Source organism: Daphnia magna, linkage group LG7 (assembly GCF_020631705.1).
Source record: "Daphnia magna isolate NIES linkage group LG7, ASM2063170v1.1, whole genome shotgun sequence".
NCBI classification, from domain to species: Eukaryota; Metazoa; Arthropoda; class Branchiopoda; order Diplostraca; family Daphniidae; genus Daphnia; species Daphnia magna.
In genome coordinates this window covers 8,578,810-8,595,458 of record NC_059188.1, presented here as the reverse complement: position 1 = coordinate 8,595,458, position 16,649 = coordinate 8,578,810, and the positions used below count along the sequence as shown (strand labels likewise).

At 36.6% G+C, this 16,649-nt stretch overlaps 1 long non-coding RNA gene and 2 pseudogenes across 1 annotated transcript; 2 read left to right on the top strand and 1 right to left on the bottom strand.

Moving 5' to 3' along the window:
• Positions 1 to 1,718: 1,718 nt before the first annotated feature.
• LOC116935673 lies at positions 1,719 to 4,888 on the bottom strand (annotated as a pseudogene).
• Positions 4,889 to 4,892: 4 nt separating this feature from the next.
• LOC123474306 lies at positions 4,893 to 6,341 on the top strand. The gene is made up of 4 exons (XR_006648922.1): positions 4,893 to 4,974; positions 5,042 to 5,173; positions 5,243 to 5,553; positions 5,652 to 6,341. It is a non-coding gene; the product is annotated as an uncharacterized LOC123474306 (long non-coding RNA).
• Positions 6,342 to 11,279: 4,938 nt separating this feature from the next.
• Positions 11,280 to 12,094, top strand: LOC116926920 (annotated as a pseudogene).
• Positions 12,095 to 16,649: the final 4,555 nt, after the last annotated feature.

Genomic DNA, 16,649 nt, shown 5'->3' with positions numbered 1-16,649 from the left:
TTTTAAAGAGTGAGGGGGGGTACCCTGTTCATCATTGTTGCAAAAACGGGCTGTTTTTATGGGAAAACCTCAAAATATGCATTTAAATATATAAAATATGCATCAATACATATAATATGGTCTTAAAATAAATAATCGGAATATATGCATGTATATGTAAAATAAAAACACCGGTTTTCGCATCGCTTTGATGTGAAATGCCGACATTTCTATGTTTGCATAAGTTTAGAGCCAATAAAAAAATATGTAATTACTTGAAAGCCCTAGCTCTGTACATAACACTCGGCATTAACTCAAAAATTGTCTTTTCAGGTATCCAGTTCATCGAAGCAAACCTGTAGTTGAGTTTTTATCTCAACATACCAGCATTTCTGTCCTTGAATGGCCAAGGTAGGGGAGACCGGACCCATCTTGGACACTGTACCATGTTGGACAGGGACGGGAAAATTAGTTTAAAAAGTTCTAAAAATCAAATTTTTACACCGTATGTTCCCATTTATGAAATCTTTAACTGTAGAAAATTTCATGTATCCCCGACTGTTATTTCACTAGATATTTAGAAAAAAAAAACACGCGAAAAAATCACATTTTTTTTGTTCTTTTACTGGCGTTGGGCCGATTTTGAGTTAAAAGGAATTGAGGATTTTGAGGAAAGGAAAACAAAAATTTTAAGTCCGTCATTACACAAATTACTTTCGCACAATATTTTTGAAATGGTTTTTTACATTTTTTTTCTCCTTTCTGGGCCGTGTCTAACCTGAAACAGGGGTTTGTCCAATCCCACCCCAGCTCGGCTCAAAAACACAAAAAAATTAAATTTGATTTAACTTCTACAATTTTGGAGTTACATCGTTGAAAAAAATCAAGGGGTTGCAAAGACCTCAATTGATTGATCCTGAAAAAAAAATAAAATTGCTTTTTAAAAAATGGAGATATAAGGGGAAAACCAGAACTGTTCAAGATGGGTCCGGTCTCCCCTATTTTGCAGACGTCATGCCCCTTGAGCCAGTTTGGTTGCAGATAATGGTTGAATTAACAGCTGGAAATGTCAAAGCTAGCAATTCTAACACCTTATGGAGCGAAGTCTCAGTAATGTGGCGAAAGGTCTGCAGCAATGTGTTCATCAAGAAACTACTTGAAGAAATGCAATTAAAGCTCAACAACATCGTATTAGATGGTTTCATATACGTCAATTAGCCTGGCATTGCAATACTGTATTAATGTCGTCATATTCATTTTGTTAGTGGTCAAAGGGAACAGATAAACTATGTTTGTCTTATATTGTAACCACTTTGTGATGTTCATGTAATGTGAAATAAATACAGAATGGTTAATTTCACAGTCATATGACATTGTATTTCAATGACTAGGCTATTGTAACTTATGCAGGGGCGAAAAAATATTCTGGAATTGCGAATCTATTGAAAGGGTGAATTCCGCATGCAGCGAATGCAGCCTTGATGTTGTCAATGGTAAAACCACGGTCTAACAGGAGAGGTAGACAAACGCCATAAGAGCAGACTGGCTCAGTAGGGTGGGAGGGTTCCATGGCATTCCGCTAGGAGCGCCACGAGCTGAAAAGGGCTAATGCGAAAAGACAAAAAAATATATCGTGCACCTCAACATCGCTCAAGCATCTATGAATGGCGGGTACAGGATTAATACGAACTAGAAAATAGTGTTATACAAAGTTTAAAAAGATTGCGATAGGCTTCAAATCTTGGTTTTATTGAACAGTTGAAAAATTAAAATAGGAATATCACAAATTAAATTGATTACAACATGAATAATACAATTGATATAAAAGTGAACATTGAAATCAGTTATTTTTTTGGCAGTTATTAAAATTGGCATGGTTATAATTTGGACATTTTTCGTGACTGATGTCGCTGACTATTTTTTTTTTCGAAACTTCTTGTTCCTTTTTCCACTTTGCCTGAAAACGAAAGCGAATTACGATATACTCGTATATCAGACTAGGGACAAGAATCTCCCTGTGAGCAGGGCAGCAAATTGAATTTAGGATGAGTTTCGAAGCTTTTGCAATAACCCTTTCAAAGGAATCCCTTATGTAACTCCCAGTCTCATTGAAATGCTTCATGAGCATGGTCTCAATCATTGAAATTACAAAAAACATATTAGGGGTTACTTTTTTTAAACCCCCTTTATCCCTGAGAACGAGAAATTTGTTTGGGGACGTATTTTCCGGCAGGTTTTCTGTTGTAACCAACGAAGCCCAGCATTCGGCACAAGATCTGATCAGATTTCGCCTTGAATGCACAACATACCCAGCAAGATCATAAACGACGTCATCGATGCATTTGTCGTAAGCAACCATATTATAAACACTCCCGTCGGTGATGTTGATACCTTTTGCGAATCTATCTTTGAGAGCTTGCTTCCTATCCTTAGTTTCCTTCTTGTTCTTTTTGAAGCGATTTAACATGCAGTCCTTGTATGATGTTAACAGCGACATGCGATCTTCCTCGACGTTTGAATGGGCTACAGTCGTTTTGGTTGGGTAGTACACGCATAACATACGGAAAAGCGCCAAGAAAGAATGCACGGTTAGGCCAACCGTGCAACACCATAACGGTTATGCCAACTACCATAACACATAACCTTGGGCTTCCCTGGCAGAAACGTCTTAATTGAAGATAACGCAAAACTATTAAGCCCAAATTTACAAGGCATGCAGCTCAATAGCCGACGAATAGTTTCTGCACTAGGAAGAGGGAGAATGTTGTTGGTTCTTAAGTGATTGTAAGTAGATTTGCTCTTAATGCGGAACATCACGCATTCTAGAAGAAATTCTGGATCGTACCGCATAGATCGCTAGTTCTTAGTCTCTGCTTTCCTTAATATAGTTTTGATCACCAGAATTTCCTGTAGATCAAATAATGCCACATTAAATAACTAGACAAAAAAACACATATTCCCAAAATTCAGATTTTGCCTGTATGAACAACATAATAAAGACAGAGAAAAGGCCGATAATCAAAGTTGAAGGGAAAATAGTGATTAAGTCAACTGTAATATAGTGTGAGTCAATGTTGAAGTATTAAAGAAGGAACGGTGTTAATTTAGACTATCCTTGTGTCACGAAAACTATCATCGCCTTCAGAGAATACCATAGAATAATTGGTATTAAAAAATACCTTAGGATTAAGGCTGGACAATTTCTCTTCAAGGGCATTCTCACACGCCTTTGCAACGCTTTTTCGTAAATCCTTTATTTCTTGTCTCAAATCCTAAATACAGAAGAAGCGATTAAAACAAGGATAATAAAAATGTCAATTCACAATTTCTACCTTGATCACTTTTTCTTTTCGGCGTAACTGACGTTTTAACAGACGATTTTGATGACTTGATTTCTGGCTTCGTTCAACGAGTCGTTCCATTTGGCTTGGCTTCGGTGACATACCAGCCACTAACTTATTGAGGTGTTCGCACCTATAGCAGGTCGATCCTTTCTGTAGAATTCGTAGGCAGAATTTCAATCGTCGCTCACCAAGCTGCTTCACTGTAGCTTTTTTAAGGCTAGGTGTTAGAGCGTCTTTACAAGGCAATTTAAAACCACTACAAATATTCGACGAGTCGAAGCGAATCAAGATGTCATTGAGCTCGTCAACTTTGCTGTAGGATTTTGGCAGAAAATTTGGTGTTTTGATTACTACTCCCATCACAGTGTAAAAGACTTCTTCACCAACAACTGTAAGCATCTTGATGGTCATGGTGATTTGATTTACAACACTGAATCTAACTGCAGTTATCTTGCTGTAAGCTATGGGATCGTCTTCTTGATAATCTTCACTAACAGAACACCATTTCCATGAATTTGGGAGCTTTGCTTCCGTTGGATCACAAATTATGTTCTGGACTGCTTCAATTAATGGTTGATCATCGATTTCTTCATTTTCGTTTTCTCGTAGAGAATCTGCAATCTCTTCATCAGCTCGTGTATAGGCTTGATTGTCATTATCTCCTACACACAATCGAGAAAGATGCATTATTAGTAAGAACAGAAACTGAACATTTTACTGATAGTACTTACTTTGGGTACTAGCATTATTTTCTCGAGGAACCAACATCTCTACATCAGCTTCTACATAAACTGTGTTGGGTATTTCTAGTGCTGACTCTTGAATACCATTTCCTTGTAAATGATCTGCAATCTTGACTTAAGCTACCCCGTAAACTGTGTTGGGTATTACAAGTGGTTCATGACTGTCGAGTAGTTGAAGTGAATGAGGACTGACAGGAAATTCCAAATCAACAGGCTCAACTTAGAATTATGTTTACTTCTTGCATTCCTTTTCTTTTTGGCTTGATTGTCACTATCTCCTACACACAATGAGAAAGATACATTATTAGTAAGAACAGAAACCGAACATTTTCTACTGATAGTACTTACTTAGGTTTAGAGTAGGAATGGCATCAGCTGCCAACTTCCAAACCTTCAATGGATAAGCTGTATTTAATATCGTTCTTGTTTTTATTATATATTCCTCTTTTAAATGTTTGGCACAAACAAAGTCCTTTCTGGAAAACTTTCGGTCAATCCTTGGGATGGATTTTTGCCATAACACAAAATTTGTGTCATTCTTGGGGGCCCTGAATATTGGCGTTTTCTCTTTGTTTGACTTATATCCTGTTGAACACCCCGCGACAAAGCACGTTGACACCATTTAAAAATAAACCAGATGCTGACAGAATAATAATTAATAATAATTAGGCAAGAAGCCTGACAGCACGGTTGACAGCTTGAGCGACCAAGCAGCCAAGCTTGCTGACTGCTGAGGTGCACGATATATTTTTTTTGTCTTTTCGCATTATCCCTTTTCTGCGCGTGGCGCTCCTAGCGGTATGCCATGGAACCCTCCCACCCCAGTGAACTATCCTAGCTGATGCCAGGGATAGCGCGTTTGTCTACCTCTCTGTTATGATGCTCGTAAGGACCTTAAGTCAATCCAGGTATGTCGTAAATACTAATTCTCTTTCCCGGATGGAGCCTCATTCTGTCACTGTGGGCTCGTTTTAGTTCTCCTTTCATAGGGCCAAATAAACCTCTGTCGAGTGGCTGTGTCACGTGAGAGGTGTGTGCTGGCAACGTGAAAAGGATGATTCCAACCTCTTTGCAGTACTCGACAACTGGCCAACTGATATGACTTATGTGAGTATCAAGGATTAAAAGTATTGGCTTCTCGGGTGAGCAAGTGATTTGACTAACAAAATGTTTTAGAGAAATCAAAAACAATTCTGCTGTCATCCAGACACTTGGCGTTGCTAATGGTATAAACCCGTCGGGAAGATTAACCATTTTCTTCAAGTTGACTTTCTTAACAGGATAAATGAATGTACCTGGGATGGCACGACCAGCGGCGTTAACAAATGCAAGCATAGTCACATTAGTGCCTATGCTTGAGATGAAGTGCTTGACACCTGAAATAACATTGGACTATTCTAAATTAACTACCAGCAAGAAAAAGTTTTCTGTTCAAATTTTTCAGCCAATACACACCTGTCTACTTCCTCTTGCAGCAACAACTTTAGGTAGGTCCAACACTGTTGGGTTGTTTGTTTCGTCAGTATTATATAGTTCAGAAGGTAGAAAGTTGTACTTTGTCAACAAAACTTGATAATTGTCATAGAAATTGTCGATCACAAGATGGTTTACTGCTGGTGCTCTTGCCTGGCTCGTTCTTTCTGGTTTACGAATCGAAAGGTTTGCGTTCCGCTTCAGGAAAGCAGCGAACCAATCTTCTCCAGCTGACTCGTTTTTATGCCACGGAAGAGGCATTTCGATTGCGTTTGCTTTACCATAAATAAATGCCAATTTCCTCGTTTGCCGTGGTGTAAGGCCATGATTTAACTTTTGGGTGACGATGAGATATAGTGCAAGTTCCTTTTCTTTTTCTGGTGTGAACGTTTGACGACGATGAAAATTCCTTTTCAATTTATATGAGCTTTGGTCACTTTGATTAATCTTGAGAGATAATCGATGAAGAGTTGACTTGGACAGCCCTGTCAAAGCTGCTTTACAAAAACTAATTCCACTCGTTGTAATTCTATGTAATACCCCTTTAGTTTCATATTCTGTAAGTACGTTGCCAGCATGTTTTTTTATATAGCTGCGAACCATCTGTAATAGAATGAACAAAGTCGTTTATAATGTAAAACAAAAAATGTACGTAGCCTATATGTTAAACTGGTTTACCATCAGAAGACTTTCCTTGCACGACAAATGTAGTACTAGTGCACAGTGAACATAACACATGTTGATGTGTACAGACTTGAAATAAAACACCTGTTGTATGAACAAGAATATATTATGAGAAGAATATAGAATATGTAATTCACTGAATCGCTGTGACAAAATAAATAAACATTTCAACAGTAGTTAGGCTTAAATACCATAGTGGGTTTATAATAATTAATTAATACATACCTTGGATGGGTTATTGCTTATCCAATACAATTACACAACGTTACCAACAATTTAAACCTTATCATATAATTAGCCCGTCTTCACGAGAAACATGTGACAAACCAAAACAACAAATGACAAAACATTTATCGATTCTGGAACCATCAATATCTATTTCTTGACAACCGATTTATTACTAGCCCCTCCTTCATGTGGAAATTAGTTCCTGTCCCACAATAATGGTCTTTTTGAAGAACATTTCGGTTTCACGCAGCTTTATACATTGTACTTGTAGTTTTACACGAATTTCGTATAACCAATGAATAGGAAATAAAATTTTTAACACAATGGCTTTCTCAGTTTTTTTATATGTTACTTAATAATAGCTAAAAAATAAAAAAATGCAAGTGTCCCAAGTAACCCAGGCACTCTTTCCCGTACGACAAAAAAAGATGTATTCGTTAAAACAATTGTAGTTAATTACAGAGTTTGAATTAATTAATCCTTAAAAAAAGATATTAAGAGGGGAGAAAATTTCCTATAACATTTGTACAAAAAAAGGGAAAATCCATGTAATTTTGTACTGCATAAAGCAGTTTGAAAATTTCTTTAAGAATTTGTCCCACATAGCCCCGGTCTCCCCTACTTCCGAATACGGTACCTACTCTACATTTTGGTATGGCAAATGCTTTTGGTATGGAGTAGTAAACATAAATTTTTTTCTTTTGTGAAGTATAGTATGGAAATTTCTTTACTTCATTTTATAAACCACTTGTGTCAACATGGAATCTATAAAACTAGACGCAGGTATCGACGCCGTATCCAATCCAAACCTGGCAATCGCTATCTCTATCGAGCCTAATCTAGTGAATAAAACACAAACAAATTCGAATATTGGTAAAACTAATGTCACCCTATTATCTTGCTATTAAAAGCATCTATCAGTAAAATTTTATATTTGTGTATTTCATGTAGTTGAGCTACAAGAGAAAATCCCACTACCAGAGGAGTTTATGAAGAGGCTACGTATGGAGACAACACTTCCTTGTGATGGGTCGTGGACAATTAGCGAATCTAAGGGAACAGCATACTGCCAAAGTTACACTTACGTAAACCACACTTGGTTTATAAGGACGCTACAGTTTGACTCCACCGATAAAGTATTATTTCTCTTGAATGGCAAAAAAATTCTCCCACGGGAAATGATCGGACATTCCAGCAGCTTTCAAGTCTTAAATGAAACAATCAGCAAATTTCATGCACAGAGTATATGCCAAGGTGTCATCGGAGGAAAGGGAATTCTCAACAGTATTTCAAACAATTAGGCATCTACTGTGAAAGACGTCGTCCGTTCAAAAAAATGCTTGCGTCTTTGTTCAACGAATAAGTCCTGCTGTATTCACTGCACGTAAAAGGCGTATTATATCCACAAGCTATTGAAAAACAAATCCGACCCGAAATTGACAGGAAAAATAAAAAACAAAGCAAGAATGCAAACAATAGAGCGTGGAAATCGTCGAGTGATGCAACGTAACAAGGTATTTTCCAGACTTATCAAACACAGACAATCAGTAGTAATACCCAATTTTTATTTTTCCTGTGTAGGAATTATTAAATGTTGTAAAGACGATTGAACAAGAAAAGGAGGAGCTGATGGTTCTTGCCAAAAAGGACAGTTTATCAATCCACCTAAAGACACTTCCAGCTCAGGTAATTTCTTTTAACAGAAACGTTGCTCTTACATGGAGAAAAGACAACATGGACTTTAATCAATTTTATTAATATAATATTTAACTTAATGCTACATAAAGAAAAAAATTAGAAGGAGTTTGGTGTGATCAATAAATTTTTAATGACCTATTTTTTTTTGCTCCATATCTAATAACTGTATTTTACGTGGTGTACAGAGAGAAAATTCTTTCCATACCCATGCTTTTGACTAGAAAATTTAGTTAATAAAGGTATTTTTTCTTTGGTTTTCAATAACTGGACATGAAATAAGTTGATAATTTTGCGAACATGAATTGTTTTTCAAGCAATATCAAATATTCGATTTTTCTATACATTGAACTTGAACATATCATCTAATGTTAGATTCATTTATTTTTTTAAAATTTTGTTAGGCACAACTGGTTGTAAAAATATTTCTAAAGAAGGCCACCTTGTCCAAAAACGATATTTCTGGTAAAGGAATGAGATGGGACAGTACTTATCTTGTCCAGTGCGCAATGATAAAAATGAAGAGTAGTTCTGTGTACAGAAGTTTAAGAGAAAAAGAATTACTCCCTTTACCCTCTGAAGAAACTCTTAGAAAGATTGTCAGTTCCATGGAGTGCTGTTTCGGTTGGAATGAACTTGCTTTGTTCAACGTCGGAGAAGACATGAAGGGTAAACATGAACCTGACTGCTGGTGTTCTGTTATGTGGGACGAAATCAAGCTCAAGCCTGATATGGATTGGGACCAAAGAAGCAAGAAGTTGAGGGGCATTGTGGAGTATGGAGAGACTCTTTTTTCAAAAACAAATTCAGCTATTCACAAAAACTCCGAAGTGTCAAAATGTACTTGAAAACAATAAAAGCAGACGAAAAGAAAATAAGTTTATATTTTTCTTAAGTAATATTATGTAGTCCAATTACACACTTGTTTGGTGGCGCGACTGCCGCTACAACATTTAGTAAAATGAGCGGAGCCCCCCCTTATGGGAACTTTAACATGGAGTTCCATCTCTCTTTACCCCTGCCGTGGACTGCTCTGACTTAAGGAAGGGATTCCTTCCTATCTCGCCTTGTAAAACGGTGTCGGGTGGGCTCTTTTCACGAAAAAAATTAAAAATATACCATTAAATGCAGCTTTAAAAGGCGATTCTAACCACCTAATTTTTTCTTTATAAAACGTATCATTTAAGAAGATATTGCGATTTTAATTTTGGAAGGAGGGGAAAAGGAGGGGCTGCTGGTGCCATCTATAAACCACAAACCAAGCCAAGTTGACAGTGCCTTGAGCCATCCGTATACATAAACACAAACAGATCTCCAATTTCAGAGCTGTAGGTTTCGACAGTTTATTATTGTGGCTATTTGAGGATAGATATTCACTTGCTTTGTTGTATTTACTATTTAGGTTGTACTGCTTCTTTATTGAATGAGCTTTGCAGGTAAAAATACTTTTTTTTTACAAATTCACCTTTCTACATAACATAATGTTGCTCAATTACAGATTTGAAAATTTACTCAAGTTTACATTTAAAACCTTGATCTGTTGGACTGAAGACTGTCTCGAATTCCTTAGCATGAGAAATGCGCTGTTTTTTCCTTGGCGGTTGTACGGACAAATCTGCTGCAGCTAGAGAAATAGCAAACTCTTAGATACCTCAGAACCCAAAAAAATTGATGGAACCGCATTAGGTCGTAATTTTTTTTCGGACACTACATCGTTTTGAAAACTGTCATCACCCTAAAAGGTTTTCCGCAGACTACCGCTCTTTGCAAATAGCAGTCTTTCCGCAGAGATCTTAGCCCACTACGGTCCTCTATTACTTTCAGCCACGATTGCCTTCGTTTTTCATCCAAAGGTAATAGGTGAAAAGTAGTTTGTTTAACATTTCCTTTGCCCTGTACAGAGCCGCAACCACTGACAATACACTTTGGAGGCCTAATTGCTACTCACCAAAGTTGCATTTTTACGTTATTTGCTGCTAAACGTATTTTTGCTTTCTTTGCGTAGATTTTGGGGATGGGTTCGCAATAAGAAAGAAAAAAGGTCAAAAGGTTTTGTTTTTCGAACATTTATTGGTGAAACATCGAAAATTATGGTAATGATCATTCCGAAATAGTGGATACAAAAAAGCAATGGATTATGATTTTGGCTCCTAGATGGCAACGGCAACCCGCCCTATTTCCCTATTTTCTGATAAAAAATAATTAATATTTCGTTAAGGGTTAATTTTCAATCTGAACATTTGGTTGATAAGTCAATAATTATTTTTAAAAATTAAATTTAATAAAAAATAAAAAATAAATAACATGGCCGACATAGGAATTGTCGAAGATTCCCGTCCTTAAGTTAGAGTAGTCCATGACCCTACCACCTTTCTGTGTACTCTTGAAAAACGATAGGGTTCACCCCAGCGACCGAGATCAAGTTGCAAACAAGCATGGTTCACAGTTCACAGGTTTTATCTAAAACGGCAACAAGGCCAACCGGTGGAAGACTTATACTTTTTACATGTGATTTAGCACTTCACTTTACAGCAACGAGAATGGCGTCTATAGATAAGCTACAGAAACGGTGTGTATTTGTAGAAGTAATCAACGGTAGAGCTAATGCCCCATACGAAATTATTTTAGAAAATAGCTCAACTGAGAAGGTGACTTACAACACTGTAAAGAACGTATGGTGGCTAAAAATAAAGAGTTAGCTATAGTGTATTTCAATCAGGGAAATGTAGTTATCAAAGACTGAATGAGTTACGAGTGGGTAAATGGGTTGCAATCAACGAGGAGTCGCCCATAAAACATTTAGCTGAAGTGTGTTGTGTCGTGTCAAAAATGCTACAACTAACTTTTGAAGATACTCTAGTTCCTTTCATTTGTGAATAGCAGTCGTCACAAGATTTTGATGATATACTCAACTGAATTCCAATTCTGAACAAAAATACTTTACAAGAAAGACCTCCTTTTTTAGAAGACTCAAATTCAGGTATGCATAATGAATTATTTTACAGAAAATTTTCACTTAAATTGTGTATGATTTACTTCCGTAGAAAATCTGGTGAATGCTACTACACTTAGGCTTCTAAATACTAATTCGCTGGATTCTGACCATTTATCTAGTGGTAAATTTATTTGAGCTATGGAAAATAATTTGGTCGTAATCATTCTTTTTTCCATAGACTTTGCTGAAGAAGTCAATGGCCAGGAAGTTTTAAGTCAAGTTTTTTTTAGTATCGTCGTATCGATACTTCAACTAACAAATTACCAACATTTTTGGGACAGTCCTGACAACGAAGATGAACGATTCTAAGCCCCTGTTGTCTGAAATGAGTACAAAGCTATTTATCGGACAATAGCTGACTCCATTGAATCACATACACTTCATCCTCATCCAGACTCAATTTGATTTGTTGCCAACACAATGTTGGCAAAATTTCCATTTGCAGGCCATCTTTTACTTGAAATTAAAAAGAATTATGGAGTACAGAAGACGAGTGTCAAAACAGCAATTCAGTTCGAAAGGTGGTCGTGTAACAAATAGAAGCAGCAGTGACAATCACGGACCAGCTGTAAAAAAAATCAAGAAGAGAGATTAAAAAAGACGCAGATAAAGATGCAATAGGCATAAAGGAATATTCAAGTGTTGAATGATGTCATAGCTGACAAATTTTGTAATATGTAGAAGCTGTTGATATGGCATCATATGCCAAAAATGTTAAAAAAAAATTACATGTGTGTCGTACTTTCGGTTTACCTCAAAGTATCAAGGCTCTGTACCTAATAACTTTCAAAGGGAGGAGAAAGGAAATTTTGGCCAATAAGTTTGAAAATGTTGCTTACATTTTACAGAGAGCCTGTCTTGTCTTTAACCATTATTCATACATAAATATTGTTTATCATCTAGCATTTAGCAATCTAACTGATAAAATGTTTCTACTTAAAGCTTCTACGTGAGTTTGAACTCATCAAAGGAAAAATCATTTGCAATGTTTTCATGAAAAACTGGAAAAATATGGTTCTTCGAATTCCCAAATTGGCTAATAATAAGAATACATTGGAGATTAGCAAAGTTATTTGCTTGTACCAAAAGAGAGATCTTCAAGAATCATTCGGTGAATTAATGAATCCTCAATTAATTTCCATTTACTTAATTTTTATTAATTTTTCCAGATGTTAGTACTTGCGTAGCACTAGATGGTTATGTTTTAAATATAGAAATAGATTCTCCACAAATGCGAAAATCTCATTTGTGTCGAAGTTGGTCTGCTGCAGCTGCAGCGTCTTATGGAGAAACCAACTTCTTCATGTTAAAAAATAAGTTTTCATAAATATAATTAAGATTTTCCCTCTTTTCTTCCTAGCAGTTGGTACCCTATTCATTTTATCATTTCCCAATTTTTGTTTTAGCCCTAGTTCTACCTGGTTTATTTTTATTTACCTATTGTTTGTGAATGGTTTTTTGTTCATCCACTTGTAGCAGACGAATTTCTGGCAGAAAACGAAATTCTTCGGCTAAAACAAACGAGCAACTTACAATGAAAAATAAAATAAAAATAAAGTAGATAGAACTGGAGCTAGAAAAAAAATTGAGAAATGAAAAGATGAATAGCCGGTGGCCGGCTGCCTACCGGTTTGGAGGCTCATTGTCAAGAAATATAAAAGAGTAGGAATAAAAAATAGGCCTATCCCTAAGGAGAAATAGGACTGGTCAAAGGAGAAATAGGACTGTTCAAAACCAAAATGTGTTTAAAAATCAGTCCTATTTCTACAGGAAAAATAGGACTGGAAATTTTCAGACCTATTTCTCCAGTCCTGTTTCGTTTCGGTTCTATTTCACCGGCTACCCTCACACACACACAGTACTAACAAACAGTTACAACTAGACTGGGAGGCACTAAGGGACAAATACAAGTATTTATGCACTTTTGTGGACAGCAGCTACCGGGGGAAATTTCCGCAGACAAGACTCCCGGACATCTCGGGTATGGTTACGGTCAATAGCTGATACATGAGTGCCGGACGTTACAACTAGTCCATGGGGCCTCAATAACCGCGACAATAGTTCTGGACAATAAGCCTCCAGGACGGTAGGAAAGATGGGATGAAGATAATCGAAAAAAGCGGGTTGGCTTATATCCTTCAGTCCTTGAAAATTACCGTTGACAAAATTTCAGCGCTTAATTCACTTGCAGATTAAGAACTCCTTATAATAAATTGTTTTTTTCTTCAGTATTTTAACCGAAATTTTTTACAATATAAATTTCATTTATCAAAAAATTAATCATTTCATAAATGTGAATGCGATTTTACTTTGGTTATTATTCATTCTTCTTACGACTTGCATCATAGAGGGGCTACGATGGGTGTGTTCCTCACCCTTCTAGTGCGGGGGATGGGATGATTCACCAAAGGGGCTGAGATTCCAAGATACAAATGAACCCCGAAACCCCCTCTGTGTTGCAAGATGAAAGAAGAATTTACAATAGAAAAAGTTTAACAACATTTAGATTTATTAAATTTAATTATTTGTTAAATGAACTGTATTCAGTCAAAAACGACGGTTAATATTCTGCAATAAAAAGTTAAATAGGATAAGGAATTCTTAACATGCAAGAGAAGTAAGCGTTGACATTTTGTCAACCGTCATTTTCAAGGGCGTAGGCATATAAAGTCAACTTTTCTTGTTGCAATGAATTTCTATTCTTCCATTTTTTTCGGCTCGATTGGAGCTTTGTTAGGGCTGGGCCCCGATCACATTATTATTAGGCAGCCTACAGCGCGATGCATTGTTTTGCACAGCGTGATGCATTTTCCGGTGCACACTCTCCACAGTGAAGTTTTCTGCTGCGCTGCCGTTTCATTGGTTTTTTCTTACCTCTATTTTTATTATGTAGTTTATTGTTTATTATTTATTTTTTCATATCAATACAATGTTTTTATCTATTTTAAATCTTTTTTTTAATTTTATGAATATAATTTATTACACATCGGTGTGTTTTGATTTGATTTACTGTAATGTTACCCAAATGTGAATGGGTCATCCCCTTTCATGGGGATATAAATTTTTTATGGGAAAACTTTAAGTCAAAAATTTTAAACTTTTACAGAAATGGTTATATTTTGATAATATCTGCCCATTTCAGAAAACTCCACTGTGGAGAGTGTGCACCGGAAAATGCATCGCGCTGTGCAAAAAAGTGCATCGCGCTGTGCAAAAAAGTGCATCGCGCTGTGCAAAAAAAGTGCATCGCGCTGTAGGCTGCCATCGCTGGGAATCACCACGAAACGTCTCTGAGAGCAATCGCGATGATCGATATCTAGTTGGGAGTGGGACTAAAGGAGTACGGTATCTGCGAGGGGTAACCGACTCTATTTCTCGAGGGGTTACCCCCTGAGAAAAATCGGAAAAAGGGGTAGAAATTAGGGAAATTTAGGGAAATCGTGGAAATTAAGGGAAGTCGCGGAAATTTAGGGCAATCGCGGAAATTTAGGGAAATCACGGAAATAAAAATCAGTGTCTTTTAAACGTCCGATGAAGTGTTTTTGGATGAATATTTAAGTTAATTTTAACAAATTCAGGTTTATTACAGGTGTATTACTCGTGGATTGTTGGAAATTCTGTAAAATTTTTTTACAAAATACCATTACTTGGAAGCATTCTTTTGATATGTAGATATATGGCAACTCTGTAGTCGCAAGATAACAAATATAGCAGACGACGTAAAGACTAGAAAATGGCGCTATGAAAAATCTAGAATTGGACGTTTTTTGTCTTTTGAGGAAGAATAGACTAAATCTGGCGTCTCACATGGTCAATATCCTTAAACAACTAAGATATAATAACTAGGGATCAACTTTGAGCCAATCGGGGCACTTTTTTCAATCGGGGTTCACATTTCAGTGCATTGGGGTGGGGTATTCGGGGTTCAATCGGGGTAGGTAATCAGCGATGCAACCCCGATTGGAATCAATCGATTTATGGTGAAACCTAATTATTCTGCCCGCCTACCCCGATTTTTTTATCATTTTCTTTAACTTGATTCCATTTTCTCTTGTTTTATCCAGTGGATAATAGTAGAAATCACAAAAAATAGAAAAATCTCAGAAAAATAGGGAAACCAAGGAAAATTTTGGAAAAAAAACGGGAATTGCGGAAATTTACGGTATTTTTAAAAACTTGAAATTACGGAAATTTACGGAAATCACGGAAATAGAAAATAAGGGAAATACAGAAAATTTGTTCGAGGTTGCCCCTGGAAAAGAGTCGGCGACCCCTCAATATCTGATAGTTGCTTAGGTAAAGGACGGCAGGACGGCTGTTGAGGTTAGAAGGCGAAAATGTCTTGTTCAGTTGCGAGATAGTATGTTGAGAAATGTTCTTTTCAGAAGAGGTTCAAGATGGAATTTATACATCCTTTGTGAAAGCTACAAGTAAATTTAAAAACTTTGGCTAAGGTAAAACTCAAATTCTCCAAATTTAATCTTTAAAAAAAAACTTGTATCAGTATCAACTTTAAATTTTCTTCCTTTTTTCATCGTTTTGCTGTGAAGGTGAAAAAAAATAATGTATTACAATTTCTGGTGGTTTACTTTGAATCAAATTTTAATGAAAACCTCGTGATGACCAATAGCGTGGTCATGACGACCACGTCATCTAATCAAACATTGATCATTGAATGAGAGAACTATGGTAAAAATTTCCTTCTCAACAAACTAGATCCTCTAGAAGGAATAGAGAAGACATGGGGGTGTATGGCATGGCCCAGGTAAACCACCCTTTACTGACCCCTCTCCCAGGGGTGCGCGCAGTTCTTCCACCCACTCGACCACCCTTCTGGCCAGCTTGGGCAGCGCGTCAGCCCCGTACAACTCAAAAGTAATTTTGGTTTCGTACTTTCATAAAATTAAATTATTTATAAAATTTTAAAAAATAAGTCCGTAAGAGTTATTTCATCAATTATGTTTCATTTCCCACTTCACCCGAGCACTGACATGGGCATCGGTAGAGGGGGGGAGACGCGTTCAAGGCTGAGCCGCTGAAGGGGGGATCGAGCTTGGGGAGAAAAAAATGGCAAAGAAAGCACGGAAATTTGTTCATTTTTAAAATTTACGATAATTATGAAGCAAAAACGACATTTGTAAAACATGCACTTTATAGTTAATATCAAGGGGAATATGTTCATGAAATAATTAAGACGGAAATCGGCTAACTATCATATGAATAACGAGACGGCAATGTGTGAATTTCACTCATCATGGATTGAGCTATAGCAAAGTATATAGAGGGTGACGGTAGTAACGCGAATCATTCCACCTTTTCTCTCATGGAAATCAGATTGGATATTTTTTTAAAATTTATTTTAGAGATCCTTATGGAACTTAAAAATAAAAGGGAGAAATAGGCCCACTTTGACAAAGATAAAGGACCACTTTAAAAGTTTAAAAAAAGTGGGCCTATTTCGTAGGGTCCTATTTCGTCCATTTCTATTTGTCGGGCCTATTTTGTCGG